The sequence below is a fragment of the Lepidochelys olivacea genome (genome assembly GCF_965140295.1).
Source record: "Lepidochelys olivacea isolate rLepOli2 genome assembly, chromosome: 3".
In the NCBI taxonomy this organism is placed as follows: Eukaryota; Metazoa; Chordata; order Testudines; family Cheloniidae; genus Lepidochelys; species Lepidochelys olivacea.
Genome location: NC_140413.1, coordinates 189,645,116 through 189,671,729, shown reverse-complemented (window position 1 = coordinate 189,671,729; position 26,614 = coordinate 189,645,116). Strand labels below are relative to the sequence as shown.

Here is a 26,614-nt window from a genome sequence, read left to right as displayed (position 1 = left end):
AATGGATTATATTTCCATGATTTTCTCAGGAATCCTCTGCAGAAGACACTACAGCATCTATGAAAGAAATTGGGTTGGGAGAATCATCAATATGGAGAATGTAAAAAAGTTGACAGCACAGTAAATAATTACTTATTTTTCTTTCCACTATTTTCCTTTTATGTTTTATACTTGTGTTTCTGTGGTTTGTTTCTTCTTATCCTACATCAAAGAATGCTGTGATAAGTGGTCATAGTTAAGGTAAGTTTACTTTGATTTTTATTATTTCTATTACTGCAGAGCCTAGAGGCTGCCACTGAGATCAGGGCCCCATTGTAGTAGATGCTGTATGTATATATTTTATGAGATATTCCCTGCTTACAATATAAATAGATGCTGATATCTAACAAAGGTGTGACCTACACATTTATGACTCCTATTCAAGTTGCATTCTCTGCTGGTATTCACCTTTTATGCTGAACATTGTGGTCCTAGCCCATCACTAGATACAAACTGTAGTAATGATTAATTACTTTTGTACATTAAGTGTTTTACCAAGTAGTCATTAGACTGGCTGACTGCCTTTTCAACATTCTTTCAGTATATTTTAACTCATTGGGCTGATTTAAGACCAGGATAAGTATTTTTCCAATTCACTAAAACAAGAAGGTTTGGTGCTTCAGAACTCAAAAGGAATGAGTCTGGAAGCTGTAAACACAATTATACAGTAGGTGGACTGATGGTGGCTATGGACAATGATTATTTTCTTTGGAAGACATATAAGCAGTTGAATTATGGTTCTTATGAAATTGTCAATAGTTATCCTGTTATTAGGACCTTGAAAACTCTGCTTAATGAACTAGACAGTAACAAAGAAAACAAAAATACTTTAAACTTGATTTATGAGAAAATGATAATTGGTCCAGATTTCATGCATGTGATGAAATAGGGTTGTTTTTTACCATTGAGCAGTATAATAATCTATCAGGACTGGTATTTTGTTGAGTTTTATATATTTATGCATTTTAAACAGGGTTCAGGCTTATTCCATCCAAATTGTCTCTCACACAACACAGACAAAATGGTGATTGGTAGCCATGATTATGTGGAAAGATTGCTGGGTTTTAAAATAGTTGATGCAGCAGTGACACATTTATGGCACCATTACTGGCTGGTGAAGATTTATTTTATCATGAGCTTAGGCACTGTTTGCAACAGAGCCAATAGTATTTGATCCCATGGCATTGTTTGCTGTAGAACCAATGGCTTGCATTAGTGCAGCCCCATTTGGAGGAGGATCACAATTTAATCATGTAACTGGTGTTGGGCTTAGTTTTGTTGAGCAAGACAACATACTGTTCTTTCAAATGTGTCTGACTAAGTAATATGTTGACCACATACTGAAACCAGTTTAAAGAACCTTAAACAGGGAAAACCCTCAGAACACATACCTCTCTGTAAGCAATTTATTTTATTGTAAAGCAAGACACTTACAAGAGTGACAATTTTAACAGTATCTTCCTCCCACAGACCAGAAATCCTGCCCATTTGCTCAAGGACTATTCCAGATATATCAGGACAAGGAGGACTGGAAGCACCTTCCTTGCTCCCATAATGAGACAATTGTTTTGAGTACAGCCAGTCTACTAGCTAGCTTTCCAAAGAGAGAAGAAAGAGCAAGACAGTTGGCTGCCCTCAAACACTGGAGAAGGGGGAAAGAAGGGGGTGAATGCCCACTAGCCCCTTCTTTCCCAGTAGAGACAAATGAGTGGAAAACAGCAGCCCAGGCCTGCTGCCAAAGAGAAATTTTGCAGAGAGGAGGATCTTGGGTCACAGGAGGAACTTTTGGTAGATGCATGAGGAGATCAGGACTCAGAAAAAGTTCACATTTGATGGTCCAAGTATCATCTGAATGAAAGGAACCCTTGGAAACAAATAGCATCTGAACAGGATTATTATCACACTTACTATCCCTAGAACAAAATTATATTTATAGGTTTTGCTTTAGCCAAAAATCTGACATCATTTACTTGCAAAACAGCTCACTACAGTTCACATGCAGGTTCTTTGACAGCATTAGCAATCGGGATATACACATCTAGGAATAGAGGGTAGCATAGCTGTAAATTGGATGCAATTAACTCACTATATGTAAAGCAGATAATTTGAGTAAGAAGACATAATGGTTTTCTATAGGCACTCTCTGGCTAACCCCATAGTTTCAGGGCCAGATCGTGGCTGGCCAGTTTCAGGTGCATAAAGGGTGCAAGCGATGAGGAGATCTGCCTTGCTGCCATTGCACCTGGCACAGGGAACATCCACAACCCCTATCAGAAACAGAAGCACTCCTCCCAGCTAGCATCATGGGTAACCTGGGTGGGAAAGGCATTGTTCCACCCTCCTGAACCAGCCAGCGGAGCTGCTCTAGCAGAGGACAATGCCAGTTGCACTTTCACTGAGTGACACTGTGGCTCCTCCAGCATGTACTTCCCCCACAGTAATTCAATATGACTGCAGGTTTCCTTCATGGGCCCCACGACATTGGGGCCCCACTCAGCACACTCGTCCAGCAAAGACCATGACTTAAAAGCTAAATCTGACCTACGTGCTTTAGGTATTGCATTCATGTGAACGGATTTTGCATAAGCCCATTGTTGTGTAGAGCATGTGTATTGGGAGGAACTGTTCAATGAGTTGATGACAGTAGATCCAAAAGTCCAAAGTGAGGCACTGACATTTGCTGAGGGCAATCTAGGTTGTTTTGGTCACTCATTATTTGGCATGACATTAATCAATGTAAATAAGATCAGCAAGAGCAGACATGCAGTGAAAGGTGACATTGGAACAGTGTACTGCCTAACTGCATGAAGATGTATCAAAAGCAACCACTTTGAATTGGCAATGGAAGTAGTAAGTAAAATTATGAACAATTGCAAATGCTACCGATTTTCAGGAAGTCTCAGTAGACAGAGAAAAGGATTCTGACACTGAAGCATGTGGATGGTATTACTAAGTTCATCAACATTAAGAATTCAAATCAGGATATTCCTTTGCCATAGCTGACACTGTCCTATCTGCTGAAAATGATAGGAACAACTGGCTGGATGCCTCTAGAATATTATTCTGCAAGTATCTGACCTACAAGAAGTGTTCCCTGAAAGTAAAGGTGTTGATATCAAGGTTGTTCAAATAGAAAGAAAGAGATACAGAAGACACAATTTTTAGGGATTTAGCAGGAAAATTTCATTCTGAAGTATGTATAATCACTATGCTAATATACAGTTTACATGGCACATCTTTTCATATTTTTTGTATGGCACAAGTATCTTTAACAAATCCAGTGATTTCAGAACATAAACAAAATAGTTGAAGTTTATAAAAGTTTGCATGCCTGAGATATAGATGTATAATGCCTGATGCATAAACTGCTTAGGGATTTGCATATGCATACAGCTGTGCATGCATTTCATTAAGTTTGCTCCTGTGTAAACTGGACATGCATAAAAGTGCGTGAAAACTTTAAAAAGGTTATCTGATGTTCAGGAAAAAAGTGGATTTTACACATACACAAACACACAAAATGAACATATAAGCACCTACACAGCTTTCAAATGAAAATAGTAGCGATGTCTTGGACTTTCCCAGATGATTTCATTTAAGACGGGGTTTGCAAGCCAGGCTGCATTATTTACAGCAGAATGCACTTTACTGAAACTCCATGTACAGTGAACTAAAGTGAAAAAAATGTGGAATGAAATGTGTAAATCTGAAATATAATTTACAGGAAACCTGTCTTAATAGAGAAAAATGTATTGGGGGGGAAGGGATCAAAGACTGTTATTCAAAGGCTCTACTGTATTCACGCTGTCGTGTGGTGGGATGGGGGGTGCACGTGTGTGTATTTAGTACTGCAAATAGAGCCATTCTGTCTGACCTCTGGGATGTGGATGGAGACTTAAGGAGACTCCAGCCAGGAACAGCAATAGCTGCTCCTGACAAGAGAGGGGAGGGGCAAAAAGACAAGCCAAGAAACTACAGGGGCCAACCAAAATGGTGGGGTTTTGGGGGGCGGGGAAGAAGGGGAGAGTGAGGTCTAGGGTTCAGCCAAAGTATGCCAGAGGGGGACAATCAGCAGAGGACTCTGTGAAGTGCCCACTGCTCCAAGAAGTTGTCAAGGGAGCCAGTGGATACTATAGATGCATTGAGCACAGTGTTGAATCTATTTATGTGAACTTGCAGTTATAGTTTCTTAAGCAGTTACTTATGTTAAATCTGCTAGTATATAGTAGTTATTATGTTTTTCTTCTCTCTCTCTCTCTCTCTCTGCAATACAGAGTCAGCTATCATGGCTCCAACTGTATGCACGTCTGTGTTTATAATCAGGGACGTGTGCTATGTCCACAAAACACAACAACTGATGACGAGGATTTCAAGAACCTTCTATGCATCAGAGTAGCAAATAATCTGTGATGTCCCACTACGGAAGTGGACTCTGCTACAACTGGATATACTCTCAACTAGTAAACTAACAGCAGCAAGATGAAATGGCAGGCAATACTGGAAATATGGAGGCCTTTAGCAATGGCGTGGAGGACTGGCCCACGTACAGAGAGGCTGGAGCAGTATTTGGAAGTAAATGAGGTTCCCCTGGAAAAACATGTAGCAGCATACCTGAGTGTGATGGGAGGAAACACAAACAGAGTTAGTACACAGTCTGATTGCAACAAAGAAGCCAGCCAGCAAAACCTTTAAAAAAGTAGTGCAAATTTTTTCAAGAGCACTTGTCACCCAAGTCCCTGATTGTAGCAAAAAGGTTCAGGTTTCATAAGCGGAATCAGCTTGAAGGTGAATCGATTTCCTCTTCTGCAATTGAGTTACAAAGTTTATCAGAACACTGTGCTTTTAAGGATGGGCTCAACAACACCCTACGAGACAGATTTGTGTGTGGACTGCTTAATGAAAGCATACTGAAGAGGCTCTTAACTGAGGAAAAACTTACCTTTAAATGAACAGTAGGAATTGGAGTAGCAATGGAAACTGAAACAAGGGATGCAACAGAATTCATGTCGGCACTAAAACAGAATTAGGAACACCAACTCTCTGTAACTTGAGGCAAGAGACAGTACGCTCCACAGACAGGTGCATTTATTGGTGGGGAAAAGGGTTCCACATTCCTTCTGATTGCTGACTGAAAGATGCATATTGCAGAAGGTGTAATAAAAAAGTTCATAGACAAGCAGTTTGTTGCAGAGACCATAAGAGAAATAAGGAAGAGACCAAATCAGGGTATAGAAAAAGGACCTAAATATCTATAAAATAGCAATGTACACTCTGTAGACAGAGGCAGTAGTGACACAGACTGTGAGAGGGGAGTAGCCAGCTTGGATATATATAGCATGAGCAAAAATGACAAGTCAGCAATCTGGTTGATACCCCAGGAGGAGGGATAAATGCTCAAAATGAAATTGGACACAGGCTCTGTGGTGTTTGTTATCTCACATTTGGAATATGAGAAAACTTTAAAAAACACCAAACCAAGGGAGCCACTGAAGTTACTAAAAAAATATACAGGAGAAAAAAGTGCCCGTTGGAGTGATGCAAGCGAATGTGGAGTATAACAATAAGCAGTGTTTTTTCTTTTTTTTAGACTTACATGTCATTGAGAAAGGAGGAGCACCCTGTACGGCCATGAATGGTTATGTAAGGTTCCTCTGGATTGGAAATCTACAAAGATGCTGCAGTCACTTTCAGCAGACTCTACTAAAACAACCAGCAGTTGAAACGGATACGCAGTGAGGCCGCAGGAGTATTCAAGGTGGACACAAACTCTAAAATACAAAGGCTACAATAATCCTAGATTAGAAGGCACAGCGCAAGTATCACAGAGCTCGACCTCTTCCTTACAGTATCCGTTTGAAGGTAGATGCTGAACTGGAAGATCTGGAAAGAGAGGGCGTACTTTCAAAAATGGTGTGGAGCAAGTGGGGGAACTCCTGTAGTTTCAACTGTAAAAAAAATAAATAAATAAAAAATGGTGCAGTAAATGTGTGTGCAGATTTTAAAGTCACCATACACCCTGTACTGAAAGGTAAAAAATACCCATGGCCTCAAATTGAAGATATTTTTGCTACACTGGCAGGGGAACAAGAATACTGCAAAATTGCTTTGTCACTGGTATACCTGCAGATGGAAGTTGAGGAAGAGTCTAAGGCAAATCTCACAAAAGGGTCCATCCCAGTACAACAGACTAGTGTTTGGTACTGCTTCAGCTCCTGCTGTATGGCAACGGGTGATGGCCCAAGTTTTGCAAGGTACCCTGAGAACAGTGTTATTTGGATGACATTGTGTGTGACTGGTGACAGGGTCCTGCACTTAGGATGGAAGAACCCAATGCACAGCTACAGACTAGGGACCGAATGGCTAGGCAGCAGTTCTGCGGAAAAGGACCTAGGGGTGACAGTGGACGAGAAGCTGGATATGAGTCAGCAGTGTGCCCTTGTTGCCAAGAAGGCCAATGGCATTTTGGGATGTATAAGTAGGGGCATAGCGAGCAGATCGAGGGACGTGATCGTTCCCCTCTATTCGACATTGGTGAGGCCTCATCTGGAGTACTGTGTCCAGTTTTGGGCCCCACACTACAAGAAGGATGTGGATAAATTGGAGAGAGTCCAGCGAAGGGCAACAAAAATGATTAGGGGTCTGAAACACATGACTTATGAGGAGAGGCTGAGGGAGCTGGGATTGTTTAGCCTGCAGAAGAGAAGAATGAGGGGGGATTTGATAGCTGCTTTCAACTACCTGAAAGGGGGTTCCAAAGAGGATGGATCTAGACTGTTCTCAATGGTAGCAGATGACAGAACGAGGAGTAATGGTCTCAAGTTGCAGTGGGGGAGGTTTAGATTGGATATTAGGAAAAACTTTTTCACTAAGAGGGTGGTGAAACACTGGAATGCGTTACCTAGGGAGGTGGTAGAATCTCCTTCCTTAGAGGTTTTTAAGGTCAGGCTTGACAAAGCCCTGGCTGGGATGATTTAATTGGGAATTGGTCCTGCTTCGAGCGGGGGGTAGGACTAGATGAACTTCTGGGGTCCCTTCCAACCCTGATATTCTATGATTCTATGATTCTATGGTGGAAGTGATGAAGAACACCTGGAAACCCTGAAAAGGGTATTCAAACATCTAGAAGAATACGGGTTACAAGCTAATCACATAAAATGTGATTTTTTTTCAATGACTCAGTAGCTTACTGTGGGCATTTTATTGGTGCATAAGGCCTAAGTACTTCTCAGGAAAAGGTTAAAACAGTCCTAGAAGCTCTGCCAAGGGATGTATCACAACTTAGACCATTTCTAGGATTTATCAACTTCTATAGCCAATTGGTACCAAACCTAGCAACTGTACTGCAATGCTGCATTTGCTCAACTGTTTACTGCAGAATGCTCAAAAGTGGGTTTGGTCACATGAGCGACAAAAAGCTTTCCTCAAAGGAAAATAATTGGTCACCTCAGATGGTGTATTTACACACTTTAACCCATCCTTCTCTATGATGTTAGTATGTGATGCTTCCTCACATGGACTTTGGGCAGTTATACTGTCCACATTGCCAGATGGCAAAGAGACAGTCATAACATTTGCCTCCAGATCTTTCACAGTGGCAGAATGTAACTATGCACAAATAGACAAGGAAACTTTACGTCTGGTATGGAGTGTGAAGAAATTCAACCAATAACTATATGGGAAAAAATCCACACTCATCAGACCACCAACCCCTAGTAGCAATCCTTCGTCTGAGTGTAACACCGACAGGCCCCGGTCGCCTGCAGGTGGGATCGAACCTGGGACCTCTGGAGCAAATTCATGAGCCTCTACTGCATGAGCTAAAAGCCATGTGGTCCTTAGCTAAGGCTGTAGAGCAGACTCATTAATCTCTCTCTCTAAGTGGTCTCAGTGCCACTAGATAAGACAGAGCACCACACCCAGGCGGTGTGTGGGTTACACGAGGAATGAAGTTTCTGTGACAACAGCAGCACATATGCCACACTGGTCTGTCTTCTTAGCTGGTTATGTCTAAAACATTGAATTCAAAAGAAAAAAAGCTGTGCAAATGCAGATGGCTCTCCTGCCTGCTCATGCTAGTTAAAGGACAACCTATAATAGAGACAGAATCTATCAAATTTGTCAACTTATTTAAGATTGAGTGTGCCACACTCCCTGGAAATGTCTGCATATTGATTTTGCAGGACCATATTTAGGAATGATGTGTCTAGTAGTGGCGGATGCCCATTCCAAATGGCCAGACATTTTTTGAATGAAAACCACCACGGCTGCGCAGACAGTAGAAAAAACTTTGACGTTTGTTTAGAAATGGACTGCCAGAACAAGTTGTAAGTGATAATGGTTCTCAGTTTAGTTCAAAAGAGTTTCAATGGTTCCTGAAGAAAAATGGTATTAGACATGGAACGAGATCATCAGCCACAAATGGCTTGGTAGAAAGATTTGTATAAAGTTTCGAGCAAGCTCTGCAATCCAGGAGAGATGAGAAGGGTTCATTATAGCATTATAGTTGAAGCTTCTTGCTTCTTGTTAGCATATTGAAATGCATTCCATACCATGACAAACCAAACAACAGCAAAACTGCTTATGAGCCAAAATCTCAGGTCATGCCTGGACTTAAACCCAGATCTACATCTTCAAGTCAGAGACCGTTAAATAAGTCAGGCTATGGTGAGAGGAATCAGTGCACCTTATCAGCAAAGAGTGCCGGCATGTGATTATTGGGGATCCCGTACATGGCTTTCCACAACTGTTAGTGCACAAACTTTGTCCTATACAGCACAAGTGGCACCCAATATGTTTTGGTACTGCCACACTGACCAATTGTGAGATTCGGCTCCATGGCTGAAAGAAGAGGCAAAATTTGCAGAGCTGCCCACTGTTACAGCATAGGCCTCCCGACTTGATTCAACCACATTATATCGGAAAGCAGCTGTGCTGAATAGTCAGCATTATCGGCAGGAATGTCTGAGTCAGACATTGCTGCAGATACACTGCTTTGTTAGGGGTGTGTTCAAAATGTTGGCAGAAGCTACCCAGGAAGAAAATGCAAGCCACCATAAAGACTTGACTTGTAACAGGACCATAGGTTGTTCCCCCACAAGTACTTCTGAAGTGGCCATTTCATTTTGGGGAGGGGATTGATATATTTATTTGAATATATTGAGCAGAGGGTTGAATCTGTTTATGTGAGTTGGCAGCTATAGTGTCTTAAGCAGTTGCTTATGTTGTATGTGCTGTTATATGGTGTTTACTGTATTTTTCTTTCTCTGTGCAATACAGAGTTAATCATCATGGCTCCAACTACATGCACGTATCTGTTCATAGTCAGTGATTTGTGCTGTGTCCACAAAACACAACAGATGCTGCACAGATGGGACATTTTCTGGATACATGCATGTCTGAGTGACACAAAATCTCCTCGTCAAGCTTCCTGCTCTGAACTGATGAATGGCTATTTTGACCAATGCCAGGTGGAGGCTGACATGAAAGTTCTAGATTTCTTGAGGCCATGGATGGGTGGGCAAAAATAAACAGGTGCTGGGGAAAGTGCTCACCAGGAGGTTTTGGTGAAAGGGGACTGCAGACAGGTATACTGGAGGTCCATAAAAGGGACATGCATCAGAGGATCCATGAACTGTGCCACAAACATGCCCATGCTCATGGCTACACAAAGGAGTATGCAAATAATGTCCCTGTTGGGTTGTAGGACCAAACTGGAGTACAGGCTCATCCACCAGGGACTCTTGTCCTCAGAGGGTGGCAGCAGGTTCTACTACTTGGTATCAGGGTGTGACACAAAGGTAAAGAAGTTTTCAGTATGGCACATGAAGGTGTTCTCTCAGACACTGTTCACAAGCAGACTGGCTGGATGTCATTCAGCAGATATGGGTGGTACAGAAGGGAAGAATCTTGAGGCAGGGTACTCCAGAGCCTGAGGAATAGTGCTAATAAGGAGCAACCTTCTGGAGACCCAGTCAAGAAAAATGAGAGATCTGGGTGGAGAGATGATATTCATCTTCTGGAGCACAGGGGACAGAAGAGTAGGATGCCCCATGTGTTGTGTACACGTGATGTCATCCACCCAGTCCCACTGGAGTCCAGGAGGTCTCTGAACTGCTGAATCATCCAGCCAAGTCCAACCTCAGAGGCATTGCAGGGGCTCTACCTCCTCCACACAAAGATGGTGATTTTGCAGTAAGTCCTCAAGGAGAAAGTCCCCATTGGAGGTGGTCACAGGGGACCTGATCGTGGAGACCAGCTTCTGATCCTGAGGAGGTCCTTATTGAAGGCCAGCAGCTCAAAGAAGTCTTGAGGAAGACTACTTGTGTCAATGCAAGAGAGCTGCCAGTCACATCACAGCCTTCACAGGTTGTGGGGGAAGGCATGCATTAACACCCTCTGTTGGACTATGAGAAGTGAACAGGACTCTGCAGGGTCTGGAGACAAATAATGTGGACCTTGCTATAAACACACAATCGGTCTTGTCTGCTCTCTCCATAGAACATCTGCAGAGACCAAACTCCAGGACCTTCCCTTGGATACCAGCCAGGGTACTTGGGGGCAGGATCAGCATATTGAGCCACTCCCACAGCATGGACAGAATCAGATGATTGATTGGTTGTGCCCTCCCTTGAACGGACAGACACTGGACAAGTCCCATCCATACCCACAACCAGATACTATGGTCTCTAGTTCGGACCATTTGACAAGTTGGGAAGGATCAGTAGCTGACAGATAAATGCCAAGGCAGAGTAGAAGACCTATGCCACACTGGATGGAACACAGCACAGGTGGGGTGGGGAGCTTACCTGCTTCCCAGTCCCAACCCTCAGACCAAAGACTTGAGCCTAGCAGAGGAGTCCATATAGTAGACAGACTGGCAGGCTTGCACTCACCCCAGATCTCCCAGATCCTGGAACATAAGGAGCATGTTGCTGGCTTATGCTGGCAGCACCACTCATGTCCAGCTCCCTGAACACCAACCTCAACAACCTCCAGCAGAGGAGGAAGGTCTCCATAGTAATGCCATAGAGGTGATCAGACATGCATCCCTCAAGAGATTTGTTTGGTCAGGACCCAGTTGAGCCCACCAAGCATTCTGCTGAGGTGTAGAGCATTCAGCCAAATCATACAAAGTGGGCCCTGAGGCCATATGCCAGCTGATTTTCCATGAAATGCCCATGATCCAGCTTGCAAAATATCTTCTCCTGGTCAGGAGATAGGAAAGCAAGTTAAAAACCATCCCTAACATGCCAGGAAGAGGTTCTCAAATGTAGTGCAACCCAGGGTGGGCTTCAGGCACAGCAAGATGGCATTTCCTCAGACCTGTTAAGTCTAAGAAGAGAAGTGATGCTGAGACCAGCCCCTCAAGGCAGAGAGGTCCCCTTCTGAGGCAGCAGAGTGAACACAGCCTGGCTGCCTGCCTGCAAGACAAAGCACTCTGCTCCCCACAGACTCAGTCCAGACATGAATCAGATCCAGACCAAGGACATCCCAAAAACACACTTCAAAATGCTTGTCAACCCCCAGAGATTTAGTAGTGGGCATCAGACGGAAGGGTTGAGTATTAGTATTCCAAATGGTGCCAACCCTATAGTAATTGTGAGAATGAGGGTAGTGCTTGCCTGCCCACAACGCCCTGTCAACGTACCCCAAACTCTGACCCGGAGAGAGCAGCTATAGGAGCAAAAGGGGAATTCAGTCTTCAGTCCTTGGCCTTGAGACTAGCAATGATGTTAGCAGAAACAGGCGCTTTGGTGTCTTTGTGAGAGGACATGTGCTGGATCTCCTGAAAGGGAATCAGACTGAACTCATTTCACATAGGCTATAGAATCATAGCAATGTAGAGATAGAAGGGACTCAAGAGGTCATCTAGTCCATCCCCCTGTGCTGAGGTAGGCCCAAGAAAATCTAGACCATCCCTGACAGGGGTTCGTCTAACCTGCTCTTAAAAACATCCAGTGACAAGGATTCCACAACCTCCCTTGAAAGCCTATTCCACAGCCTAACTATCCTTACAGCTAGAAATTGTTTCCTAATATTTAACCTAAATCTCCGTTGCATCAGGTTAAGCCAATTACTTCTTCTCCTACCTTCAGTGGACATGTTTGTAAGGCAATACTCTTGAATTCTCAAAGTTCTCTGTGGAACTACTGCACCTAGCACCCTGGCATGCAGAGCTGCCTGCTCTGTTTCTGTGACCTTGATCTCATTTCAGTGTTCAGAACAGGGTGGAAAGTATCACTTTCATTTTTACTGCCCCAAATATTTGGCTTTCTTTCCCCCTTGTGACTCATACTCTTCCAGCTGAGGCCACTCTATAAATCACTCCCCCCAAAATCCTTCAGTTTCTCTTTAGCTTATGAGTGACTGCACTATGAGGCTTTGTATTAACAATGCTATATAAAAATAAATTGTATTGTATGTGCAGTGAGTGATATAATTATAATTAAAAGGAAATGTATTATTTCATAAGTCTGTCAATTTATTTGAGAATTTAGGCAGTAGTGTTGCCCATCATCCCATTGTAAATTCAAATGGAATCACATTTAGTGCTCAGAATGTTCACTCATTCACACATAGAAGATAAATGAACCCTGAACATAGTACTGCTTCTTTTTTGCACTTCATCCTGGAAACCACGAGGCTGGCCTGTCTCAAAATACCAGACAGAGAACAAGTCCAAGGCTATTATGATGAATATTATGAGAGATGCTCAACCAAAATTTCAATGGAGTTAGGAGCAAGCTCTGCATAGAGAAAATGGCCTTATTAGGAGTTATACAAAAAACCCTACAGATGGACACAAAGAAAACCTGTCTGAATTAGCCATGTGAATGTTGTTGCAAATGCAATGAAGTTAACCTTTCTTTCACCCTGTACAGCTTTGTGAATTACACATTATAGAAAAGGCAAGTTTGGAGCCAGCAAAAAGTTTGCCTTTTTATTTAGCAAAACTGAAAAGCTGCATAAGAGAAGATGAGAGAGTTGAAGGTCAAAGTTTGAACGAACCTTGCTGCATCACTTGATCTTTTTCTGAACTCAGCCACTCATGTGGACCAGCAGTGATCAGTGACACAAGGATACTTCCTTAACAGGGAAGGGAAGTAGCGCTGGAATCATAGACAAAAATCAGATTTTGTTGTTTATGGTCTAGATTGTGGGTGTCCCTTGAACACACACACAGGTGCGGGAGGAGACGGTGAAGTGCCTTCACTTACCACACTCCTCTCTTCACCTCTTGTGAGGTATCATCTACAAAGGCAATCTCCACATTCTCCTGAGCCATCTTGGGACAGGAGGATTCAGGGCTGTGGCCCCATACTCCTCCACACCATCTACTGATGCACTCAACCAGTCCAAGAAATGGTACATAGGACACTTCATCCCTGCATGCTAAGAATCCCCACTGGGCTACTACAGATTAGTACCAGCCCCTACTCAGAACCACACCTAACAAGGACAACAGAGCAGTATCAGTAAACACCTCTCATTTGCTAGAAACTCAGTCAAAACAAGATAGTTTCACATTAAAACTATGCACAACCACAGTTTCAGGTCCAAAATTTAAGATGCCCAGATTTTCTGGAAACTGGCCCCTTGTTTGCTTGCGGGGTTCATGAACCTTAACTTACATTCATCAAAAGGTTGGGTAAGTTTTGAGTATGTAACAAAACACAAATCAGTTTAGTTTAGCAGGGGCTAACATTTGATAATGAAAAATGTGCACCACATTTCTTGTTATAATCAGTATCAGCAATACATTTAAGAAATCCTCTTGCTCATCAATTAAGTGTAAAAGTTGTAATTATAAAAGAAAATTTGTATTTTCTATGAACTATTTTAAATGTGGCATGGAACTGATTTCAGTTTCTCAACTCCCAGTACAGTAAACATTCTCTCCTTCTGAGTATGTGCAGTAGCTTTCTACCAACACTTCCTGCTCCCTTTAAAACTTAGTTACAAAAATATAAACATTGATGCCTATGTTCAAGGCTGAAATTAATAACACAGCTACATTGTTTAAACAGACCACGCCAAATTTTTTTAGGTGGCATGCATAGTGGTTTCAGGAATGTAGTCTGTTTAGACAGTATTAGACCTTTGTTGTTGTTGAGGAAACTCTGGCTTGATGCCTCTATCCACCTAAATAACTGAAATAGAAGTGCATTGACATTGGAAACACATGCTGTTTCCAGACTGGTATTTTCACTGTATAGTGTAAATGGGAATGTTTCATCTCTGATTATACTGTTCAGGCATATTAGTACCACATATGCCTCATTCGCCAAAGGATAGGTCCCCCCAGCAGTCTCCCAACAAAAGGGAAACAGGGTTCCTCCCTCCAATAAAAACTTTCTACCTCAAAATAATAGCCAAGAACATTCATTCTTTATGGACTTTTACTTTCCCAAGTGCTACCAATCTGGAAGACGTCACTAAAATCCTTCAGTTTTAGTGCTGTGCCCTGTGAAGGAAGGGCCTAGGGATGTATATAGCACATTGTTGGCACCGGGCCAGGCACATACTTATTGCCAAGTATATTTTATACTTATTTTAATCAAATGAAAAAGAAATTGAGAATGGGATATAATCCTGTATGTGAAATAAATTACCAGAATAAAAAGGAAGCCTGATTTGCTTTATAACCTATTAATAACAGGTTTTTGCAAATATCATTAGCACATAAACTCCTATTACAAGTGCTTCTCTTACAGTCTCATAAATCATAATGTAAATGTATTAAGATAAACTTTGAATTTCAAGTGAATCAGGCACCCTTCTAAAAATGCAAAAATGGGCTGCCCCAACTACCAGAATGAATAGTTCACTATCTTTGCTGTTACATATATGAGTGCTTCTCGCATCGTTCATGGAAGAGCAGGAATTGTGGTGGTTAGAGCAGAAGACTTGAAAGCAGGGCTTGAGGGTACTAGTCCCTGCTCAGCTATTAATAGCCTAACAGTGTGACTGGATCTTTTGCCTATTCAACTTATATGGACAAATATGATTGCACTCTTCCAAGTGGGATGACCTCATTCAAAAAAGTTGGGGGCAAAGTGGGAAACAGGATGCTTTAGTCCTACAGCCACACTGAAGGAGACATATACAAGACGTTGGGGGCAGAGACTAAGAGTGAACAGAAGCTATGGAGCTTTGCAAACAGGCTTGGGGTACTCTCACCCTGAAGGGTCCAAAGGCAGCTGCTGGGTTGGATGTCAGTGAGGTGTGGGGAAAAGCAGATGAGGTCCACCTGTGTCATTCTGCATCAGGCCTCACAATACCTAGTGTTTCTCCATTTACCTATCCATGGAAGGGAGAAAATACTTATATGGTGTTTGTGAAGCTTACATCAGATGTGCAAGACACTGTGATCCTCAGATGAAAGGAGCTATGCAAACACAAATCAATACTGAGTTTTACTCCAAAAAAGCAGTGCAAGTGGGAATGATATTAAATGCTGGCTAGATTAGACATTCCAGAAAGATTGCTACATTTAAGCAGCGGCTGTCCTTATCGTGAGCTAACTGCTTTACCAATTTTGTGAAACATCCTCAAGTACTAGCCAGTGAAAGGGAACACTCATCTCAGCCTTGATGCACCTTTGTGGTCCAATTTTGTTTTCACAAAGAGTCTGACTTTTAATAAGTGGGTCCATGAACAATTGCATGGACAGTATGAAATGTGTGTATAGCCTGGAGCTTTGAGCCCACACATGGCTACAGAGGGATCTAATTGACTGAATGTATGTGCAAATCCCTGAATTGCACACTGGCTTCTAGTAGAGCATGTGCAAAGTGGGCACACAATTACACCTGGCCTTTGTAAAAATTAGGCCCACCAAAGGCTATTGTTTGGCCATCCTGCATACAGGTGCTAATCTTTTTATTTAATCATTTTTTAGGAGAAACATATATATAAAAAATAACACATATGAACCAAATGTTTACGATCACCATTCCATTACAGTTAAAAGCACCTAAATTCTGCCTTGAGTTAAGCTTAGTAGTTAGCATTTCTTTCATATGTAGCCAAGATAACTCACCAAAATGACTTTGCCCTCATTTTGGTAATCCATTATTAATAGTAGGCCAAGTTACAAACACTTATTTTCTGGAGATAGACAGATATTGAAACACCTAATCAATATGGCTGCCTGTAGTAATCCCCAAAATACCCAGCCTGTTTTGGTAGTGAACTCTTCTTGGAAATAAAGGTTTGGAAGTGAATGACAATATGACAAAATTACTCAAAATAGTTAACACTAAAGCTGACTGCAAAGAGTTACAAAGGTTTCTCACAAAACTGGGACACTGGGTGACAAAATGACAGATGAAATTCAATGTTGATATGTGCAAAGTAATGCACACTGGAAAAAATAATCCCAACTATACATACAAAATGGAGTCTAAATTAGCTGTTACCACTCAGAAGTATCTTGGAATCATCAAGGGATAATTCTCTGAAGACATCTGTTCAATGTGCAGCAGCAATCAAAAAAGCTAGTAGAAAGATTAGGAAAGAGATAGATAATAAGACAGAAAAATATCATAATGCCACTATAGAAATCCACATGCCCACATCTTGAATACTGTGTGCAGTTCTGGTCACCCATCTCAGAAAAAGATACTAGAACTGGAAAAAATACACAGAAGGGCAACAAAAATGATTAGGTGTACAGAACAGCTTCCATACAAGGAGAGATTGTCTAAACTGAACAATCCCAGTGTTTTTAAAGACATGACTAAGGGAGGATATAATAGAAGTCTATAAAATCATGAACGATATGGAGAAAGTAAATATGGAAGTATTAGTTACCCCTTCTCATAATACAAGAATCAGAGTCATCCAATGAAATTAATAGGCAGCATGTTTAAAACAAACATCTGGAAGTACTTCATACAATGCTCACTCAATCTGTGAAATTCGTTGCTGGGGATGTTGTGAAGGCAAAAAGTATTTCAAAAAGAATTACATGTAGTTCATTGAGGATAGGTCCACCAACGGCTATTAGCCAAGACCACAGGGCCACAACCCTGTGATCTGGATGTCCTAAACGTCTGACTGATAGAAGATGGGACTGGATGACAGGGGATGTATCACTCAATAGTTGCCCTGTTCTGTTTATTCCCTCTGAAGCATCTGACAATGGCCACTGTTGGAAGACTGGGCTAGTTGGCCCACTGGTGTGACTCAATATGGCCATGCTTATGTTATTTTGCAACAGCAGTTATCTGAATAATACTGTAACCTTTCACATTGCTATTTTCCCTTATGGCAGAAGTTGAATCTCATATAGCCTAATCCAGCTCCCATGAAAGTCCATAGGAAAAAAAAACTTCCACTGATTTCAGTAAGATGAATTCGGCCCATAAAAAGAAAGGAATTTGTTGTAGACAGTGCTCACACACTCTGTGTTCAGGGCCGGCACCAGCGAAGGAAGCAGGTGCCTGGGGCAGCCAATAGAAAGGGGCGGCACTCCATCTGTCATCAGGGTGACACATCTGGGTCTTCGGCGGTGGGCCCCACAGTCCCTCTCTTCCTCTTCAGCGGCAGCTCAACCAGGCTTGTTTGGTGTTATTTTTTTCCTTTGCCGCTTGGGGCGGCAAAAAAGTTGGAGCCGGCCCTGTCTGTGTTCCTAGATTTTCATTTCATTGAGTTTGTTTCATGCTCATTTGCCCATGAACCCTTTTTTAATTCCATACTCATTGCATAGTCTTTAGCATTATATTTAGAGTTTATAGCATTGTCTGGGAATTTTTTTCTGATTTCTAGGTTCAGTAAAACTGTCTGCAAACTTGGGAATATCTAAAAAATTGTTGAAACTAACAGGTTTTTGCATCCCCCCCCCTTAAAAATGTGTCAAAGATGTTTATGGGTTTTGATGTGTTTGCCAGCTGATTTAAAACTCTGATTTTACTTCAGAAAGTTGAAGCTAATTTGATCTTCTGCACCTGATTCTGATTCCACTTCCAGTATACTAGTGTCAATTGAATTATGCCAGTTTTCAACATCAGAGAGAAGAATCAGGCTTCACTGTGTCTGAAACTGGTCTACAAATCTTATGAGAATGAGATACCTCCTGAGACTTCTAGTTCTTTCTAGTTCCTGCCATAAATTTTAGAAGAACATCCTTTTTTGAGGTATTTCGGCAAGTCTATTTACAGTCTAACATCTGTTTTGATGCAGGAAATACACAAACCCTGCAAAAAAAGAATGGATAAAACAAATTTCGAACTTGAAAAAAGGTTTGGTTCAAGGTTTGAAAATTCAAAGTGGTATTTACAGAGAGGTGTGCAACAGCTCAGAATGGGAAGCAAGATCTCCTGAGTTTTAAACTCAGCTCTTCCCTCTGTGGCCTTAGCCAATTCAGATAGGGCCAACTCTGCGAACTGCTATTTTGAGTACTGTGATAAAGTTCCTCCTCTACCTTGGTGGGTCCTGCTCGCCTCAGAGATTCACAGTAGCCTGCAGTTTGGCCACTTTCGTGGCTCAGATCTGCCATTCACTCAGATAACCTCATCACTGGCCAGCATGGGGAAAAAAAGATTAAGAATAATCCCCACAGTTTCTGCTGATCCACTATGTGGGTTGGGGAACAGCTCAGAGACCTTCCCCTCTGGTGAAACCTCCTATGTTGGGTCCGGAGTTGGGAGGTTTGGGGAGAACCCGGGCCCACCCTCTACCCCAGGTTCCAGCCCAGGGCCCTGTGGAATGCAGCTGTCTAGAGTGACTTCTGGAACAGCCATGCGACAGCTACAACTCCCTGGGCTACTTCCCCATGGCCTCCTCCCAACACCTTCTTTGTCTTCACCACAGGACCTTCCTCCTGATGTGTTTTAACGCTTGTACTCCTCAGTCCTCCAGCATCCTCTCACTCCCAACTCCTTATGCGCACACCTCACTAACTGGAGTGACAGCCTTTTCAAACCAGGTGTCCTGATTAGCCTTAATTAATTCTAGCAGCATCCCAATTAGCTACAGGTGTCCTAATTAGCCTGCCTGCCTTAATTAGTTCTAGAAAGTTCCTGAGTGTTCTGGAATAGTCCCTGTTATCTTACCCAGGGGAAAGGGACCTGCTTAACCTGGAACTAATGTATCTACCTTCAACCACTCTCTTGTAGCCATCTGGCCTGACCCTGTCACAGTACTTATGTGGTCCCCATTACCATAGTATCTGAGCACCTCACGGCTTTAACATATTTATACTCAGAAGACTCTGTGAAGAAAGGAAGTATTGGTATCCCCTTTTTACAGATGGGGAACTGAGGTACAAAGAGGCTAAGTGACTTACCTAAGGTCACACAGCAATTCTAAAGCAGAGCAGCATATTGAAACCAGGTCTCCTGAGTGCTGGACTGGCATTCTAATCACTTAGCTTCCTCTAAGCACCATCAACCCCTACTGACTTTGCAGGAGCCTGTCAGCACCTCAAACTTTCAGGTATTCAGATAATGTCAATTTTCTTATCTGTAAAATGGGGTGAACAATGCCACATTGAAAGGCTCAGATGCTCTGGTGATAAGGGAGATTAAGAGAGACAGATAGATTCACTCAGGGTTGCAAGGATTAATTAGATTTGAATAAGAAAAGTACTACCGAAGCAGAAAGAATTATTTTAGGCAAAATGACTCATCCATCCCCAGTTCAGAGGAAGCAACCTAGATATTTTTAACAGCTATGGGCAAACATTGAATTATAAAATGTACACATTTTTAAAAATCAAGTATGGAATCCCAAAAACATACTGGAAAATTAGCATTCAAATATGGGGTGAGATTTTTGGAAAAATAACTGGATTCACCAAATTATAAATAGCTCCCTCCTTTCTACTGGCTTGGAGATGATAATGAGATTTTACAACACAATGCCAAAATGATTGTGTTTCCCCCAACACTTTTTTAAAGCTATTCCTTATTCTTCTAAGACATAGGAATCAAGGAAATAAGATGTAGGAATTCTGTGTATTTGATTACTGATGCAGATAACATTTATATTTGACATTCTAGAACAGCAACATCTACACTAGCAACTAAGATATTCATGTTTCAGAACTGAGCAACTTTTAAAATCCCCTTTTAAGCTGTGCAGCCACAGAAGACTCTTAATAATTGATTGTAATTGATTTTAACCTTGTCCTAACCTGGGCAAAATGGCAAAGCCAATCATCTTTGTCCAGATGGGATATGAGAAAAGAGCCCCCAACACACATCTTTAAAAGCTCCAGACATGAGCAGAAGATAAAATATTTAGTCTGCAAAAGCCTTGACCTCCCAATTCTAGCCAGTTTTGAACCTGAATTGATTTCCGACAAGGCATCTGGGAGATGATTACAACAAAATGCACTAAAGCTGGGCAGCCTTTATTTTAACATCCCAGCAGCTTAACCTGTTAATAACAGCAATTGTTTTAGATACAATACCAATTTCTGTAACAGACACTAGAAATGGATAACAGCAACACAGTAACAGTGGCAATGTACAGTATTAGAGCGTAGCCATTCACAATCCTCTCATTAAGGTTGTGTCAGCACTTCCATTATAAACCCCTGTTTTCAGGGGTTTAGAACTCAGCTGTTAAAAAATACCACTGAGGGCTGAAACTCTGCAGACAAGCATTCCCTACTCGGGCAAAATTCTTATTGACACCAATGGGAGTTCTTCCTGAATAAGGATGAGCACAATCGTACCCTAAATGTCTCAGCCAAGGAACTCATCAGTTAAAAAAGAAAAGATTACAGATCAAAATATTTTTTTAAGAAAGGCTAACTACACCTTTACTTAAAGGAGCAAAACGACTCAGTTGATAAATAAATGCACTACAAAAACACCCAAGAGATAGTACCGCTGCCATACTACACTGAAGATAAAATAACATTGAAGGAAGAATTTCAGTTGTGGCTTAATTACAAGTTAAATCTTGGTCACCATATCTACATGAGCAATTCAGTTTAGCTTAATAAGACTATTTACATGAATGAGGCAAGCAGGATATGGCCCTTACATTGCAATAATGTTAAGGGGGGATACCATCAACTTAAATAAAATAAATCACACTTATGTCTGAATTATTTTTTTTTGACCTACTATCATTTCAAGTAACATCTGCAATTATTTAAACTGGAAGAGATTAGAGAAAAATAAATACTTTATTTGTTTATTTTGTGCATTTACCAACACAATTCACTGTTTCCCTCTTACAGTCAGTTTCCCCTAAGGACCAGATTCTGATATTCTTACTTACATTGAACTGTATCTTATACCATGCATGGTCCCACTGAAGTCAAGAGGACCACTTGTGGAAGAAGGTTCTAATAATACTTACCTCCTTTGCAAAGTGCTTTAAGATCTATGGATGAAGATAGCTAGGTATTAATTATCATAATCATCAACATGAGCATCACAATCTGGCGCTAGCTCAGAGAAAAACATTTTAAAAAAATAAGAATATGTAATTGTAAACCTATAAATAAAATAGGCAGGTGAACTCTGGGGAAGGTATTGTACCTTAAAGTCCTTTTATTTCTTTTGTATACTTAAAAAAAAAAATCAGTTGATCAGCATCTCATTAAGCCAAATAGATTTTTAAATGGCTTAATGTTTTTATAATAGTAATATTTTCAGTAAATTATTTTATAAAGACAATGAAAGTTGTTTGGATGTAGGCATTCTCTTTAAATATTTAACCCGAAGGGTGCGGATTTCTCTAGTGCATGTGTCCAATGAAACAGACTAGCTACAGCAATGAAACCAATTAGACTATTTTCATTGTCTACACTAATCAAAATACAAAAAGCAAAACATCCAGCACTAAGCAGCAAATACATAAGCTTCTATCGGTTTTAATAACTTGCAGTATTAGTAGTAACAAGAACATATCTTTTTCTTTAAAAACAAACAAACAAACAAACATGATTTTTAATCTGATGAGTCTCTTTAAGGACAGAAGCCTTAGCTCTGATATGATATTCTGTGAAGTGCTGAATTCCTGAGCTTGCTTTTTGACTTCTCCTCTTTCCATGGGAGTGTTAGGATAAACAAGTGTGTAAATGAAAAACAGTTTTCATTTATTGCTAAGTCATTCAGATTTTTCACAAGTAACCCTTAGATAATTATAACTGTTGGTACTATATTTTCTCCATGGAAACTTTTGTTTTACTTAACAATTTTGTTTTACTTAACGACAGTCAGATGTGCTCATCCCTTGTTGAAGTAATGAACAATGGTACATATGAGAGAGAAATTCAAAGTGCATAATTTATCTTATCCTATTTTCAGTTAGGCCAAATAAAGTATAAGTCAGTTCCAAATTACACCACAGTAACAGGATAAGTAAATTTATTATACCACTAGAGTGCTAATCTTAGCAGATGGTAGAAAAAATATTTTTAGCATGAAACATACTAAAGCAATAAATCCGAGCAAGGTGGATGTTATCAACTAATATCTCCCTAGCGTGAGGTAAAACTCTTGCATGACAACTCAGCATTCTTATAAACTCTGGGTGAACATTGTAAGATATGGGTTTCACTATGGGTTTGGAGCCGGGAAAAGGAATAAATAGAAAAAGAACCCCGTGTGCAATTTAGTGCAGTATATGCCTAGTGGAGAGGGGCAGAATTTCCCTTAGCATTTTTTTCCAGGCAACACTTTTTTCCCCCTGCATCTAGTAATTCTCTACTTCAAAAGTTAAACTTAAAAAAAAAACAGCCCCAAAATAAAAATAACTTTACAAGTGAAATGGTTTAAGTGACATTTGGCCATAGTGGTAGAAATACAGCCATCCACAGAGGGATGTTGACACAGCTGTTGTATCCCATACCAATCCAAAACCAAAAGAGGTAATTAGACATAGTAGCAAATAACTAAATGAAAACATGGTCTTGTTATTAGTGGAACATTTTAAAACACTTAGTATCTAGTACTTATGGTATGGTAGTGTTCCATCAATGACACTCTTAAAAAGTAATAAAGCAAAAGCTACTCCTGGGGTCTTGGGGGTACTTTCCCTAGGTAGTCACACTACTAAGCAAACCATTGAAGTTGAACCAGTTCATTCAACTGAACAACAACAAAAAACTAAAATTAGTAAAATCTTGCCTAGGGCAACATATCGCTTTTACGTTTTTAAAAACCTTGTATTGCTGCTAGCGTTTGTGATGAATGATGTAAGGAAATGATGGATTCTAAATGTTGAATAACTAGTAGTCCTCACTGCGGCCAACATGCAAAGATTCTGGCCAAAGGCTTTGGCTGAAACTTTTAAACAAGATTAAGCTCATGCTTCAACCAGAAAAGGCTTTTAAAAAAATAAAGAATACAGGACTCAAGTCAATGGAATAGAAAAACTTGTGAGGAAACCCTATAATTTGATAATCAGTTTTTAAAGTTATATGCCATAGGCTAGAGATAGTAAAATTGTCCCCAAACTGTCCTGGATATGGCTGCTGCATGGGTGGGCAGGGCCATTATCTCACCACCTTCTTGTCTTCCTTAAGAGGAATGCAGGGACTACAATTGTACACCCAGGCTGCACCAGGGTGAAAAGGTCCTTCCTTCTGTGTACCCTGGAGCAGCTGGGCACCGTCTGTCCCTATATTGTATTGTAATAACCATGATCTCTTTCTATCAGTTTCTTTTTGGATTTCTGCATGTTGGTTACTTCAGTGTTATGGTCATCGGAATTCCCATGAGCTCTGTGGGTCAAGAACAAGTCCAAGCCAGAGTGTTATGGAGCACAGGAGGCAGGAAGGTCATTTTGATGAGCTACCCACTTTGCAGCATTAGTGGCTTAGCTGTGGTTGATTTCTACACTGGGAAGGAATACTAGGTTTTTTTAAGTGGACCACAGCCTGCTGTAGAATTAACATCTATGGACTCTTAGGGCTTGCATGGTCTAGAAGGGTGCAAATATTTTCTGCTGATTAGAGCACCAGACAGCATGAATGATGTTTTTTATTCCTGCATAATTTAATATTTGTAACGTATTAGAGACACATCATTACTGTATTAACAAATAGGTAATTTTGTTACATAACAGGATGATTTAACATTAATTATCAATACTATTAATAGTTTGTTACTTTATACCAAATTAAACTTAATGTAAAACATTACCAAAACTATTTTAAGAATCATTTTTAAAATCACTCAACTGTTTGGGTCACATATTCCTTGTAGCACAGATCTGGCCATAAAGATAAATGCTTGCACAATTTTAGATTTGCCCCACTAAGAGTTAAAGTGCTCCATTCTGAAGTCCTTACTCAGCTGTCAGGGAGATTCTGAGTAAGGACTGTAAGATGAGGTCCACTGAATTTAAATTATTCCTTTATTAGAGGTTTATTGTATTAGATAAAATCTTGGCTATAAAGATCTTGAAATTAATTTATGTAGTACAGTATCTTCATAGTTTTGCTTCAATAATAGTAGTAAAAAAAATTAAAGCTTTTAAAGCAGTAATTTTGTTACTCTAAAAGTTGGTTCTTGCATTTTTATGCCTAAATTAAGAATTAGCTTAGCCTGAATAAGTTCAGGTGTTCCTATACCTCATGTTATAATAGTTATAAAGGTAGAAGAATCCAGTATTGTGTGACCCTGAGAAGGGACAGGTTAGACATGGGATGAAACCAGAGTATAGATCAGGATTCAAATTTTGTCAAAATTTGGAGTGGGGTGGGATTTGTCCCTGAGGTTTTACTTTTTCCAGGCCCATCACAGACATGGAACAAAATCCAAATTTGGGGATGTTGGGATACAGGCTGTTGGTTTGAGTCTAGTTTAGCAGTTCAGCATGGGCAGAATCAGAAGGTCAGATGCAGCACTCCAGAGAACTTGCCAAAGAGAGCCTTTGATTTTGCCACAACTCCCCTATGGGCAGCAGGGAGAAATCATGTGCAATGGTGAGGAAGCAGAAGATCACAGGCCTACTCTAAGCTGGGGCTACTGATTCTTCAGAAACTGGGAAGATGCACTTCTAGGAACTGGATGATGGAGTCAGGAGTGGAAATACAGAAGAAGGTGGCCCAGAGGCCAGCAACACAATGGGCAGAGACGATGGGGTAAGACATAGGTGCAGGGGCTTGAGATTGTTGGAGTTGAGGGGGAGCCTCTGTGGCCCCAGACATAACAGGAAGTCTTTGTGCACCAAACAAAAATGCGCAAAGGACTGCCTGTGACTCTGAGCAGAACATGGCCTACCCAAGGACTGGCATGTGATTGCCACATTTGTTTGAAGAACACTGTCCTGATCTGAATGCATGTATTTTATATAAACACTGCTGTTCTACAGCAATACAGAAAATACAGTGAGGATAGTTGCTAAAATAAATGTACAGTCCACTGGTATTCTGGACACACAGAATAGTATGTAAAGTAATAGTAAAAACAAACACCTTAGGAAAAGTAAAGCAAAGTGTCTATATAATTCCTGAAAAGGATTTATAACCTATATAAACATGGATAATAAACTCATTGGCAAACAGATTCAAGCTACCTCAGGAAGCTGCTTAGTTCATATGTCAGAATTCAGAAGTCTGCCACCCTATCTATGTTTATTCAAAGAGATCTACTCAAGGCATATAATACTGTAGCACATGAATGTACTGTCCTTTTCTTGGTTGGCACTTGAGTTTTGATCCCTTCACGGCTTGGAATCACATTCAAGGACAGGGCACTCAAGTAATCTTCTGAATGCACTTTGTGCTGTATGTCCTGATGAAAGATCTTCATAAAAAAAGAAACTTACAACATCTGGCCACTGTGCTTCCATTTAGCAAACTACTGAAAGACTTAAATAGAGATATATACTGAGGGGTCAGCACCCAAAGTGTAATATGCATGGCAGGGAAGCTTTCAATCACCTGTCATCTGGAGTCAAGTTGCTATAAATCTTACAAAGAAGATTTTTTTCTTCACTGTGTTTTTATGAGAAACAGGTTACTGATAATAACTTGTCTGACACTTCGACCTATTTCCTAGTGAATTTTGCATCAGTATTTTACTACACATACACTGCAGGGATAAAATTTACTCAGACCTGCATGACATTTCTGTTCTCCTTAGATACACAGATCTTACATTGACATCAATGTGAGATCCACAGCTGTAGGATTAGCAGACTGTCGGCACTGATCTGTTGCACAGATCTGAGTGTATAATTTTAAACCGTTTGTGTGTACTTAAGAACTGCTGGCAGCTTCTGCTTGGACCCTCTGTTTTTAGTTTGGGCTATTATTATTTCTATTAGAGTAGCACCTAGAGGCCACAACCAAGATCAGAGCACTATACAAACATAGAAAGAGAACAGTGCCCTTTGCAAAGAGCTTAACAAATTATATAAACACGACAGAAGGTTGTAAATAGGAATATAATTATTCCCATTTTACAGTTTGGGAACTGAAGCACAGATAGATTAAGTGACTTGCCCAAAAATCAAACAGGAAGTTAGTGGCGGGGCTGGGAATTGAGATGAGATGTTCTTAATCCCAGTCTACAGTTTTAAACCACAAGGCCATATTTCCTCTCACTATTTCAGAGAATAAAGGCCAGTTGCGGAGTTTAGATCCAAATCCAGATTT

General features: G+C 40.7%; 1 long non-coding RNA gene across 4 annotated transcripts in view; it reads right to left on the bottom strand.

The window, feature by feature from the left end:
• Nucleotides 1–26,614, bottom strand: part of LOC311518416 — a 786,470-nt gene that overhangs the window by 424,788 nt on the left and 335,068 nt on the right. The gene's annotated exons all lie outside the window — the stretch shown is intronic.